The sequence below is a fragment of the Mustelus asterias genome, chromosome 5 (genome assembly GCF_964213995.1).
Source record: "Mustelus asterias chromosome 5, sMusAst1.hap1.1, whole genome shotgun sequence".
In the NCBI taxonomy this organism is placed as follows: Eukaryota; Metazoa; Chordata; class Chondrichthyes; order Carcharhiniformes; family Triakidae; genus Mustelus; species Mustelus asterias.
Genome location: NC_135805.1, coordinates 25,135,028 through 25,149,807, shown reverse-complemented (window position 1 = coordinate 25,149,807; position 14,780 = coordinate 25,135,028). Strand labels below are relative to the sequence as shown.

The following is a 14,780-nucleotide window of genomic DNA, read 5'->3' as shown; positions in this document are numbered from 1 at the left end:
AAAAGGGTGAGCTATCTCCAATGTCCTGGCGAATATTCATCCCTCAATCAACCTCATCAAGAACAGGTTATCTGGTCATTAACACATTGCGGTTCGTGTGAGTTTGCTGCATGCAAATTAGTGGCAGTGCTTCCCACATCACCATAATGACTACAGTGCCAAAAAAAGTACTTCTTCAGCTGTGCGGCACTTTGAGGTGTCCGGCAGTGTTGGACAGCACTATATACATGCAAATATCTATCTGTCTGTCTGTCTATCTGTATCAGAACATGGTGGTCTTTGTGGATGCCAACTTCAGCCTTGAGACAGTCCTCCAGGACTATGCACTCTCCACTATCATTAAAGATGCCAAAACCCCAGTGCAGGTTAAATTTGTGACAAGTGGGACATCAGTGCAAATATCTGCATCTATTCGTTCCTTACACGAGGACTTGGGTTAAGCAGTTGATGGGGAATGCGCCCAATATGAGGTAATGGACCTGGACATTAGGAAGAGGGAGGTGACTGGAATACATCCTGGGACCGGGCCAATATCCCCCCCCCCACCCCATTCACCACCAACACCTCTTAAAACAGACTGGCCATTATCCCAATGTGTTTCAATTGAACACCTGCTTCCTAACCTCTTCACAACTTTTAACATACTCTCTATTATAAACCTTTGCAGCTTTGCACTGAGCTTTTATGCACCTTTGAATTAAACAAGATGAATACCATTTCAGGGAGCATGTAAACTATCAAGGTGATTCATTCTGTTACCTGGATCCATTCTAAAGTGTCAGTCAAGTTTGGAGAGACACATCCTTTCCTGTGTCGGCTCTGAAGCTACAATAAAGCGCCTTAGTTTGATTGGGACCTTTGTTCATTCTTCTCTTTATTTACCCAGACAGTGTGACCTCTTCATACACCTTGACATGCCTATTCTTGCATGGCCCCAGTCACTTCATTATGAATATCTGCTCTGCCTGATGAATGGCATTTTTGTTTCAGCTCCGAAAGTTTTTTTTTAATCAACTCCTAAAATTCCAACATTAATTAACCCTTTTGGTTTTTCTAAAATTTGCTTTGGGAAGCCACTTTCTCTAAATTTACTGAGTCACGTGCAGGATTGATAGATTTTCACGTTACAATTTGTTTACCTAAACTCCCAATTTTAAAATAATCAAATTGCCCAGGAATGGCACGATAAATGGCATGCTTCCCTTCATCGGACGGCGCAAATTATGTTACAGTTGTATACAACATTAGTTCGGCCACATTTGGAATACTGTGTCCAATTCTGGTCACCGCACTACCAGAAGGAGATGGAGGCTTTGGAGAGAGTACAGAAAAGGTTTACCAGGACGTTGCCTGGTATTAGCTATGAAGAGAGATTGAATAAACTGGGATTGTTCTCCCTGGAAAGACGGAGGCTGAGGGGAGACCTGATAGAAGTTTATAAAATTATGAGAGGTAGAGATAGGGTGAACAGTTGGAACTTTTACCCAGGGCAGAAATGACAATTACAAGGGGGCACAAGTTCAAGATAAGGGGGGAAGGTTCAGTGGAGATGTGCGGGGGGAAGTTTTTTTACACAGAGGGCGGTGGGGGCCTGGAATGCACTGCCAAGTGAGGTGGTTGAGGCAGTTGCGTTAGCCACATTTAAGACCCATCTGGATAGACATATGAACAATCAGGGAACGGAGGGGTATAAGCGGTTGGTCTAGATAGGACAATGTGATCGGCACAGGCTTGGAGGGTCAAAGGGCCTGTTCCTGTATTGTACTGTTCTTTGTTTTTTGTTCTTTGAATTCTCCGAGGCAAATGCAAGGTTGGGACTGTGGATTTGGGATCAAAGCTCGTGACCACTTTTGCCTGGAAGATTCCACTGATGACCACTCTACTGGACACACTGACCACTCATGGCCAGCTGTCTGACAACCAGCTATTGACTCTCTTCCATAATAAAAGCCAAATACCGTGGATGCTGGAATCCGAAACAAAAGCAGAGAATGCAGGAAAATCTCAGTAGGACTGACAGTAAGTTTGAGTTTAAGTATTAGTGTCACAAGCAGGCGTACATTAACACTGCAATGAAGTTACTGTGAAAATCCCCTAGATGCCACACTCCGGCACCTCTTCGGGTATACGGAGGGAACATTTAGCATAGCTAATGCACCTGACCAGCACATCTTTCAGACTGTGGGATGAAATCGGAGCACCCAGAAATGCAGTCCAGAAATGTGAGAGTTAGATGATGGATTGGCCATGTTAAATTGCTCCTTCGTGTCCCAAGATGTGTCGGTTAACCATGTGGATTAACCATGGGAAATGTGTGTTGTTATGGGAATAGGGCGGGGGAGAGGGTCTGGGTAAAAAACTCTGTCAGAGTCGGTGCAGACTCAATGGGCTGAATGGCCACCTTCTGCACTGCAGGGATTCTATGTAAAGAAATTATCAAAACATAGGAGCTACCCAAGTAAATTGCTGTTGTGTCATTTCAAAACTCAAGAATTTCCATGCACACAATGCCTGAATCTCCTGGGGGAATCAGTCATCTTAAGTTTGTTTATTTATTATTAATGTCACGAGTAGGCTTACATTAACACTGCAATAAAGTCACTGTGAAAATCCCCTAGTCGCCTGTTCGGGTACACTGTGGGAGAATTTGGCATGGCCAATGCACCTAACCAGCACGTCTTTCAGACTGTGGGAGGAAACCGGAGCACCCGGAGGAAACCCACGCAGACACGGGGAGGACGTGCAGATTGTGCACAGACGGGGAATCGAACCTGGGTCCCTGGCGCTGTGAGGCAGCAGTGCTAACCACTGTGCCACCGTGCCCACCCAGTATCAGTGGAAATTTCAGCATGTTTGACACCACACCCTCTCCTTCGTGCTGAAGAGAATAACAATATCTCGGCAAATTTAACTCTCGATCCACAACTGGGAAAATTATGTTGAACTTATGTTAAAATTATGTATTTCATTGCATGTTATTTTCACTGAATAAAATCACAGGCAGCGTACTTGCTGTTTTATTTTTAGAACGTGGCTCAACTTGAGTTTTGGATGAGTGATCTTTTTGCTTTGAAAAATCTGGAAAACCGGTTGCTACTGAGAGAGAGAGAGAGAGAGTGAATGCGTGTGAGAGTGAGATAGAGTTCTCTGCTTGCCACTTACTCGATGACCCCACTTGCAACGAAATGGACTGGAGATGCAAACAACAGTCAGTCTGTCTGGAGCCAGCTGAAAACCCGCATAAGGTTTACAAACTGTTTTCCTTTCTAGAAACCATGACGTCTAAAAAAGAAGAATTCGCAATCTGGGAATATACATGTGGTTTTGGTCATTTTTTTTTTCAAACATTGCTGCTGTTGTTGTAACAAGTATGAAGTTTATAAGATTGTTATTTTGGGGATTGTATGTTTAATTTAGGGTAAATTGGAGGAATGAAGGTGGGGGGAGGGGGGGTGGAGTTCCTGGGGCCTGCTCTGAATTCTGCTGACGGTAGACCTGGGAGAAGATTAAAGAGAGGCCCGGGTTGTTTTACTGGGAAGATGGTGCAAGGTGATGGCAGAAGCATCTGTGCTGACATTGGATAGACTGTTAGCCTCCAGAGTAAGAAGTCTCACAACACCAGGTTAAAGTCCAACAGGTTTATTTGGTAGCACAAGCTTTCGGAGTGTCGCTCCTTCTTCCACCTGATGAAGGGGCAGCGCTCTGAAAGCTCGTGCTACCAATAAACCTGTTGGACTTTAACCTGGTGTTGTGAGATTTCTTACTGTGCTTACCCCAGTCCAACACTGGCATCTCCACATCATAGCCTCCAGAGTCCCAGGACAATATTAAAAATGCCAGGTTTTATAAACGGTTATGCTGGAATTAGCCATTGGTTTTAAGTTGGAATGGAATGAATTTGGGGAATCTAAAGGTTAGCTGATCAACATTTCTACCTGGAATAATGACCTATGTGATTCATATTGATTTTAACAAAGAAACATAGAAATTAGAAGCAGGAGTAGGCCAGTTGGCCCTTCGAGCCTTCCCCGCCATTCACCTTGATCATGGCTGATCATCGAATTCAATTTCCTGATCCCCCCTTCCCCCCATATCCCTTGAGCTAAGTCTGATTACTTCTTGAAATCAGACATTTTGGCTTCAACTACTTTCTGTGGTAGTGAATTCCACACACTCACCACCCTCTGGGAGAAGAAATTTCTCCTCACCTCAATTCTAAAAGGTTTACCCCTTATCCTCAAACTATGGCCCCTAATTCTGGACTCTCCCAGCATTGGGAACATTCTTTCTGAATCTATCCTGTCTAACCCGGTTAGAATTTTATAAGTTTCTATGAGATCCACTCTCACTCTTCTAAACTCCAGTCAACGTAATCCTAACCGACTGAGTCTCTCCTCACATGACGGACCTGCCATCCCAGGAATCAGACTGATAAACCTTCGCTGTACTCCCCTCTACAGGAAGGGCATCCTTCCTCAGATGAGGACAGCAAAACTGCACACAATACTCCAGGTGTGGCCTCACCAACGCTCTATGCAACACCCTATGGAATTTGAGGGGGAAAGGGTCCTTACACAAAGAGTTACAGGCTTCCCAAATGGCATCCCAGAAACTCACAGACGTGCCTGCCTATAGGGATCTGAGAGAGAGAAAGAGAGAGAGAATCTAGGGGCAGCAGTTTATGCGATTCATCATGCAGGAAAGTAGATAGGAGCTCGTGCTTGGATAAAGAAAACCAAATTCCTGAGGATTTAGAATGGGGGCAGGAATATTAGCCTAGCTAGAGCCAGAGAAAAAACCTTCACCAGGAAAGACAGTTCCTGGGTCACAAGGTAACAGGCTGGAAAAGGGAAAAAAAACAGAAGTAAACCCTTGGGAGCTAAGAATCATTTAGGCTGATCCCAGAAGAACTGAATGTCTACTTAAGGGATAGTGTGAAATCATCCACCAAACACACAACCACTTCCATCTGGAAGGACAAGGGCAGCAGATACATGGGAACACCACCACCTGCAAGTGTCCCTCCAAACCACTCACCATCCTGACTTGGACAAATATCACTGTTCCTTTAGTCGCTGGGTCAAAATCCTGGAATTCCCTCCCTAATGGCATTGAGGGTCAACCCACAGCATGAGGACTGCAGCGTTTCAAGCAGGCAGCTCACCACCACCTTCTCAAGGGCAACTGAGGATGGGCAATAAATATTGGCCCAGCCAGCGATGCCCATGTTCCACAAATGAATAAAAATAACCGTGAAGTGGGATATTTGGTTATGTTAAAAGTGAAAAGGGAAAGTCCTGTTCTGTCGTTAACGTACAAGTTACCTAAAATAGCGTTTAGTCATATTGCTTTTAGTTTGTTTGTTACAGTAAAGGTCTTAAAAGGTGAAATCTTGTCGTGCCATCCTTTCAGCTTTTTAATGGAAGTTGGAACTTCTTTTTAAAAGTCAATGTCTCTACAGGGATTGTAACACCAAAGTTTATTTATTAGTCACAAGTCGGCTTACATTAACACTGCAAGGAAGTTACTGTGAAAATCCCCTCGTCACCACACTCCGGCGCCTGTTCGGGTACACTGAGGGAGAATTCAGCATGGCAATGCACCTAACCAGCACGTCTTTCAGACTGTGGGAGGAAACCGGAGCACACGGAGGAAACCCACGCAGACACGGGGAGAACGTGCAGACTCCACACAGACAGTGACCCGAGCCAGGAATCGAACCCAGGTCCCTGTCGCTGTGAGGCAGCAGCGCTAACCACTGTGCCACCACCCACAAGGGCAACATGATAATTGTGTGATCCGTGTATCTGTAAACAAGCCAATTATTGGATTGAATGGGGGTAGGGCGGGGAGGCTCTGAGGACGAGAGTTGCGATGGAGATGGTAGAAAGAGAACGCCTGAACTTTCTCCAGTTTCCTTCTTCCTTAAAAAGGAACTGAACGCTGAGGATGGGAGAGGCTTGACTGCGGTAACACTTGTGTCAAATTATTTTATCACCTGCAAAACATCGATCATTTTTCCCAAGCCTCGAAGCATAACTGGTAGAAGCACCATTTATTGAAAGTTGCTCAATCAGTGCTAAGTCCTTGTAAGATTTAGAGTATTGTTGCATGCGCTGTCAGGGTAACAAGGTCAGGCTACAGTGGGTGGAACATGCAGCTGTAGCTTCCAGATTTGGCACTTCTCCAAAATGGTGGGCTTGGCCGCGATCCAACAAAGAGGCTCAGTTTTTTTGCTGCTCTTTTGTGAAAATTAGATCAAAAGTGTAATTTTGCTCGTAGTGGATTCGCTGTGTCAGCCCGTTTGCCACCAACGAATTTAATCTTGCCGGAACAACTCCTTTTAAGTGCAGTTCAAAACAAGTCAAGTCATCTCAGGGTCAAGATAAATTCACAGAGAGATAAAAAAAAAAATCAAAGGGATCACAAAGGATCAGTCGAGTAGATATCTGCCGAGGGTGCTGCCTAAAATACTCTGTCGACACAAATACAGGAAAGTGGCCAAATGACAGGGGTGTGCTGAGAAGTGGCAAAACAGTAGTTCGCCACAAATCTGAGTTCCTCAACACCACTGGAATAACTAGGGATGCATCAGGTTAAAATGCCACCCCATCATATCATAGCAATTAGGGAATATTTAACGCACGCTAGGTTATCATACGCTGTGGGCGGCATGGTGGCACAGTGGTTAGCACTGCTGCCTCACAGTGCCAGGGACCCGGGTTCGATTCCGGCCTTGGCTGACTGACTGTGTGGCGTTTGCACGTTCTCCCTGTATCTGAGTTTCCTCTGGGTGCTCTGCTTTCCCCCCACAGTCCAAAGATGTGCAGGTTAAGTGCATTGGCCATGCTAAATTGCCCCTTAGTGTCCAAAGATGTGCAGGTTAGGTGGATTAGCCATGGTAAATGTGTGAAGTTATAGGATTGGGGGGGGGGCCGCGGGGGGGGGTGGTGTGGGTCTGGGTAGCATGCTCTTTCAGAAAGTCTGAGCAAACGCGATGGGCTGAATGGCCTCCTTCTGCACACCACTGGGACAGCTCGGTGGCACAGTGGTTAGTACTGCTGACTCACAGTGCCAGGGACTCGGGTTCGATTCCCAGCTTGGGTCACTGTCTGTGCAGTCTGCACGTTCTCCCCGTGTCTTCATGACTAGAGGGTTTTTACAGTAACTTCAATGCAGTGCTCACACACACACAGACGCACACTTTCATTTCTGAAGATAAAATTGGCGTAATTTGCAGCACGAAAACAAGCTGTACAGCCAAACTAATCTATGCCAGGATTCATGCTGCATATATGCCTCCCCCATCCTACTTTTTAAAATCTAACCAGCATCACCTTCTATTCCTTTCTCCCTCCCATACTTATCCAGATTCCCCTTAAACACATCGATGCTATTCACCTCAAACACTCTCTGTGGTAGGAAGTTCAACATTTCAACCACTCACTGGGTAAATACGTTTCTCTTGAGTTCCTTATTGGTTTTATTAGTGAGTCTCTTAGGTGTACGGCCCTACTTTTGGATTCTCCCATTAGTGGAAACATTTTCTCCATCTTACCAAATCCTCTCAACATATTAAAGGGCTGTATTTTCTCACCCCTCCGCTTTCTCTTATATATAGAAAAGAGCCTCAGCCTTATTCAGTCTTTCGTGATAGTTATCGAAATCAGAAGTGATGTATGATACTTTCACCAAGCAGTTAACAGCCAATAAACCAATGCATGACTACCTCAGCAAAACTATACAGAGGTTCAGAGAACAATGAGATTCTTCCAGGTTTTGCTTTTAATCATATGCCAGTAAACATCACTGTCAGATAAAGGGTAACATGATGTCATGTACTGCATTAAGGCAGTCAACTAATTTTTCACCACAAAGCATCCTGTGTGGGTTTAACATATGTAACCATTGTGTTAGAAATTCAAATCATTCTAATCACAATTACAGATGCAAGTACTGCAATCTTGTCCAAATAGATCAACCAATGTTGCTCTCAGTGTAAGACCATCTCATGGGTGGCACAGTGGTTGGCACTACTGCCTCACAGCGCCAGGGATCTGGGTTTGATTCCAGCCTCAGGTCACTGTCTGTGTGGAGCTTGCACATTCTCGCTGTGTCTCCATGGGTTTCCTCCGGGTGCTCCTATTTCCTCCCACAGTCCAAAGATGTGCTGGTTAGGTGCATTGGCCATGCTAAATTGCCCCTTAGCATCTGGGATGCATAGGTTAGAGGGATTAGTGAGGTAAATATGTAGGATTACAGGGATAGGGCCTGGGTGGGATTGTTGTCGGTGCAGACTCGATGGGCCAAATGGCCTCCTTCTGCACTGTAGGGTTCCTATGTTTCTATGTTTTCTCCCACAGCCCGAAGATGTGTAGGTTAGGTGGATTGGCCATGCTAAATTGCCCCTTAGTGACAGGAGGGTTAGCAGGGTAAATATGTGGGGTTACAGGGATAGGACCTGGCTGGGATTGCTGTCGGTGTAGGCTGAATGGGCGGAATGGCCTCCTTCTGCACTGTAGGGATTCTATGATTCTATGAGGATCTCTGGTTGCTGCATGTCTGAGTCTTCTTCTCTCTAAGGCAGCCACGCGGGATCGAGGATGACTTGCTTCCACTCCAGTTGGATGGATTCTGAGGTGTCTGGACAGCCCACTGAGTGATCTGCAGACTCTGCCTCATGATGGGTAGGTGGTGCTTGAAGGGTTGGGTAGATGGGTTATTTGGAGGTTGATGCAATCCCTCCGACACCACAACTTCACCTCCGCATCTTCTCGATGAAGTCTCTTGATGTGTTCAGTGCCTTCCTGAACTAGCCTTCTCCATTTCTTTGGTCACAAGCCAGGGTCGCCCATGAGTCAACGGGGAAGTTTGACAGTCTTCAGGGATGTTTTGAGGACACCCCTAACATGTTCCCGCTGTCCTCCTAGGAATCTCCTGTCGAGTTCTGAGTAGAGCAGTTGCTTCAGGTGTTTGATGTCAAGTTCACAAACGACATGTCCCACTCTGGTTTTGAGTGATTACATAGAAACTAGAAGCAGGAATAAGCCATTTGGCCCTTTGAGCCTGCTTTGCCATTCATTATTATCATGACTGATCATCGAATTCAATATCCTGATCCCCCATTCTCCCCCATATCCCTTGATCCCTTTAGCCCCAAGAGCTATATATAATTTCTTCTTGAAATCACACAACGTTTTGATTTCAACTACATTCTGTGGTGGTGAATTCCACACACTCACCAACCTCTGGGTGAAGAAATTTCTCCTCACCTCAGTCCTAAAAGGTTTACCCCTTATCCTCAAACTATGACCCCTAGTTCTGGACTCCCCCGCCATCGGGAACATTCTTTCTGAAGTTACCCTGTATAACCCTGTTAGAATTTTATACGTTCCTATGAGCTCCCCTCTCACTCTTCTAAACCCCAGTGAATATAATCCTAACCGACTTAGTCTCTCCTCGTATAGCAGACCTAGCATCCCAGGAATCAGCTTGGTAAACCTTTGCTGCACTCCCTCTATAGCAAGGACATCCTTCCTCAGATAAGGGTACTAAAACTGCACACAATACTCCACAGTGAGAAGTCTCACAACACACCAGGTTAAAGTCCAACAGGTTTATTTGGAATCATGAGCTGCCAGAGCACTGCTCCTTCATCAGGTGAGTGGCACATCAGATGAAGGAGCAGCGTTCCAAAAGCTCGCGGTTCCAAATAAACCTGTTGGACTTTAACCTGGAGTTGTAAGACTTCTTGCTGTGCCCACCCCAGTCCAATGCAGGCATCTCCACATCATGGCCACAATACTACAGGTGTGTCCTCACCAATGCCCTATATAATTGCAGTTAAATTAGCACCTCAATGCTGGACAAATTGTCTTTGGAGAGGATATTGCTATTGGATGGATAGTTAGGGATCTCAATTAGCCTGTATAAACATTGTTTTTTGTCAAGTATGAACACAACTATTATACAGACATATGGTGAGTGCAGCACTGCCAAACATAGCAGTGAGCTATAAGGAAGAAATTTAGTTAACAGGATATATGGTTTAAACTGGCAGCCAAGCAGTCAATGTCCATGCAACCACAGATATCGAATAAAATTAGTAGGAATTACCTAAACATGTAATCCAATTTACAATAAAGTTCAGCATCTTCTTTTGCTGATCCCCTTCTGAAATGGATTACCATTCTGCAATAAATGGAAAAGAGTCTCCCAAAGACTGAAGCATGCCAACACATGTCACACCACAACCATCTCCCAGGGCAGCTCATTACTGGTAGGCCATTTTCAAACTTAAAGATTTTAAATTTGTTACCATTACAAAACAATAGATATCCAGAAGGAATTAAAGGCTAGAAATGAATCCTAGCCTTGAGAAGATTTGTACAAATTAATAAGACTCAGTCTTGCGGTTTCTGGGATCATTTGGATTTTCCCTTCTGCCAACTTTCCTCCTTGGAACTTGCCACCACAGTATAAAAGAACCAAGTATGACACACAATTGGTAGCCTGCTCTTTTCACCCTCCTCCATAGGCCCTTGGAGGGCATTAGCAACCATGGACTTCCATTGGATTGGTCCAAGATTATTCTTGGCAAAGTTAAGACAGTGGGTTAGCTGTTGCCTTCTGCCAATATGGCTGATGAGGAAACTCTCCCGCTTCTACCGCCTGCCATCGGGGGCGGGGGGTATTGGAAAGGTTTACACACTGATAATTGTTACATATGGTGGGGCATGCCCCTTTAAGAGAATGGGTCAGATGACCTGGGTCTCAAGCCCCACCTTAGGTGGAACTTGCCTGGGCAGTCTGGTATTGACTGTGCTTGGAGAAAGACGTGTAATAAACTGTTCCGTTACTTTATTACTACTGACCTCGTGGTCCTTACTAGTCTTCAATATCAGACCTCCAAACATAAAATAATCAACCTGTTTTGGCCACATTATGTACACATCCATGACCATCAGGTCGCGAAGTGGGACCTGGAGCTCTTGGCTCAGAGATTGAGACGCTATATAATCATCCTCTCATTTAGTAGCACGATTATACTTAGCATTCTCGCATCTTTTTGATCTCAGTATCCGTTACTATGGAGTTCAGGCCAATTATTCATACTAATGACTCCCTTTTATCTCTCTAACCACCACCCCTCACCTTAGCACCAAAGAAAATAAAGCATGAATTTGTACTTGCCACGGAATGAGGATCATTTCCTCATCACTACATTCTGAACAGCTTCTATTTATCAGTATCCGATTTGCTCAGTTAGCAGTCTAGGCCAGGAGATTGTGGTATTGAAACAGAAATTAAGCATAGTCAGAGGAACTGCACCTTGGATAAATTGGTCAATCAAGGTCCTCTCTCTGCTTGTTCAAGTTAGAAGTTGTAACGGGAAGATGGTAAGTTGGGAAAAGTGATACCAGAACAAAGAAAAGTACAGCACAGGAACAGGCCCTTCGGCTCTCCAAGCCTGTGTCGATCACGATGCCTGACTAAATAAAAAAAACCTTCTGCCCTCACTCGGACTGTATTCTTCTATTCTCTCCCTATTCATGTACCTATCCAGATGCCTCTTAAATGTTGCTGATGTTCCTGCTTCCACCACCTCCTCTGGCAGCACGTTCTGGGCACCCATCACTCTGCCTGAAATACTTCCCTCACACATCTCCCTTAAACTTTCCCCCTCTCAGCTTGAACCTGCGCCCCCTTGTAATCGACACTTCCACCCTGGGAAAAAGCCCCTGACTATCCACCCTGTCTATGCCTCTCATAATTTTGTACACCTCTATCAGGTCTCCCCTCAGCCTCTGTCTTTCCAGTGAAAACAATCCTACTTTATTCAACCTCTCCTCATGGTCAACACCCTCGAGACCAGGCAACATCCTGGTGAACTTTCTTTGCAGTCTCTCCAAAGCTTCCATGTCCTCCTGGTAGTGTGGCAACCAGAACGGCACACAATACTCCAAATATATTACATAAGCCAAAAGTCCTTATTCACTCAAATAATTGTAAAATGATTTGTTGCTTCTACTTATGCGTACATTCTGAAGGGAACTAGAGATTGATAGACCAGACTTCACTTCACTCGAGAATCAAAAGGAGTGATCCTTACTTCAGATGGAGCGGTGGACAACAATTTGAAAAAAGCTTGAAGGTTCCAAATCTTTAAACTGTAGCAAACCCCTCCTCGAGCTGGTGTCATCTGTAGATGCACCTGCTAATCTCTCAGAGCTTGTATCATCTGCTAAGATATCATCACCTGCAAGTATTGCTGAATAAAGTGCTGTTGGTCCTGTGACCGCTGTACTTCCATGGTCTCAATCACAGTAAGTCATCTCCAACCACTTCCTTGTAACTCTCACAACCAACATCGTCATTTCCATGCCTTCCCCTATCGAACAAAACTCTTCCCTCATCCCATGTTTCCTTTAGCCCCGCAGTTGCCACAAAGCCTCGGCAACAGTTTAGTTTCTTAAACATTCTTTCGTCTTCGGCGCTCCTGTCCCCAGCTTACTATCTCCCATCTGATCCATTTTTTAAAAAATGTATTCACAGGATGTGGGCATCGCTGACAAGGCGATTGTTTATCTTCAGGAGGTGACAATGAGCAGACTCCTTGATTACAACGGAATGGCTTGTTGGGCCATTTCAGAGAGCAGTTAATAGTCAATGATACCACTCTGGGTCTGGAGTCACATGGGACAGGCCAGATCAGGGTGGCATTTTCCTTCTTTAAAGGTCATTGGTGCGACAACCTGGCATTCTCATGGGGCTGAATTGTACAGAAGGGGCGGGATTTTACAGCCGCCTCTGAGATCAACGGACCTTTCCATGGTTCGCCCCTCACCCGCTCCGATTCTCGTGGTGGGCGGGATGGTAAAATTCCAGCTAAGGAGTGGACAATCCTTGCTTGGCTGTCAATTGGCTTGAAATGAGACTCATACCCCCATTGAAGAGAAAGTTCCATCTCTTGGGTGCTACCGGCCAATCAAATGGCTGCTAGCTCTTTGGTTCCATCAGCGCCATGGCGAGCGGTGGTCGCTGCTGGGAGTACAGCCCGTAGGAGAGCTCTGTGATGGAGCCAAGCATCAGGTGAATCCAGGGGCCCCACCAGAGCCCAGGTGGTTGGCTACAGTGAGTGGACAAGGGGGTGGGGGGTCAGGGTGGACAGGGCAGCAGGGAGAGGGAAAACGCATGGGCAGAAAAACTCACCGAGGCTCCTTAGACAGCGAATCCACGACCGCTACCATCTAGAAGGACAAGGGCAGTAGATGCCAGGGAAAGCCACCTCTGGAAGTTTCCACAAAGTCACATACTGACTTCACTGTGGCTGGATCAAAATCCTGGAACTGTCTTCCTCACCACACTGTGAGTGTACCTATTCTATTATTCATGTATGGGATGTGGGCTTTGCGGCAAGGCCAGCAGTAATTGCCCATCCTAAAAGTTAAAGTTTATTTATTAGTCACAAGTAAGGGTTACATTAACACTGCAATGAAGTTACTGTGAAATTCCCCTAGTCACCATAGCCCGACTCCTGAGGTGAGGTCCCAGATGATTGGAGGATAGCTAATGTGGTCCCGTTATTTAAGAAGCGTAGGAAGGATAACCCGGGAAATTATAGGCTGGTGAGCTTGACGTCCGTGGTCGGGAAGTTGTTGGAGAGGATTCTTAGAGATAGGATGTATGCACATTTAGAAAGGAATAAACTCATTAACGATAGTCAGCATGGTTTTGTGAGAGGGAGGTCATGCCTCACTAACCTGGTGGAGTTTTTTGAAGAAGTGACTAGAATGGTTGACGAGGGAAGGGCCGTGGATGTCGTCTATATGGACTTTAGTAAGGTGTTTGATAAAGTCCCTCATGGTAGGTTGGTGCAAAAGGTTGGATCTCATGGGATAAAGGGGGAGGTGGCTAGATGGGTGGAGAACTGGCTTGGTCACAGAAGACAGAGGGTGGTAGTGGAAGGGTCTTTTTCCGGCTGGATGCCTGTGACTAGTGGTGTTCCGCAGGGCTCTGTATTGGGACCTCTGCTGTTTGTGATTTATAGAAACAATCTGGAAGAAGGTGTAACTGGGGTGATCAGTAAGTTTGCGGACGACACGAAAATGGCTGGACTTGCAGACAGTGAGGAACATTGTCAGAGGCTACAGAAGGATATAGATAGGCTGGAAATTTGGGCAAAGAAATGACAGATGGAGTTCAATCCAGATAAATGCAAAGTGATGCATTTTGGTAGAACTAACTTACGGGGGAGCTATACGATAAATGACAGAACCATAAAGGGTGTAGATACGCAGAGGGACCTGGGTGTGCAAGTCCACAGATCCTTGAAGGTGACGTCACAGGTGGAGAAGGTAGTGAATAAGGCATATGGCATGCTTGCCTTTATAGGACAGGGCATAGAGTACAAAAGTTGGGGTCTGATGTTGCGGTTGTATAGAACGTTGGTTCGGCCGCATTTGGAATACCGCGCCCAGTTCTGGTCGCCACACTACCGGAAGGACGTGGAGGCTTTAGAGAGAGTGCAGAGGAGGTTTACCAGGATGTTGCCTGGTATGGAAGGGCTTAGTTATGAGGAGAGATTGGGTAAACTGGGGTTGTTCTCACTGGAAAGACGGAGGATGAGGGGTGACCTAATAGAGATGTATAAAATTATGAAAGGCATAGATAGGGTGAACGGTGGGAAGCTTTTTCACAGGTCGGTGGTGACGTTCACGAGGGGTCATAGGTTCAAGGTGAGGGGGGGGGAGGTTTAACACGGATATCAGAAGGACGTA

At 45.6% G+C, this 14,780-nt stretch overlaps 1 long non-coding RNA gene across 2 annotated transcripts in view; it reads right to left on the bottom strand.

Annotated features, from left to right (window-relative positions):
* Positions 1 to 14,780, bottom strand: part of LOC144493418 (uncharacterized) — a 583,821-nt gene that overhangs the window by 420,968 nt on the left and 148,073 nt on the right. The window lies entirely within an intron of this gene.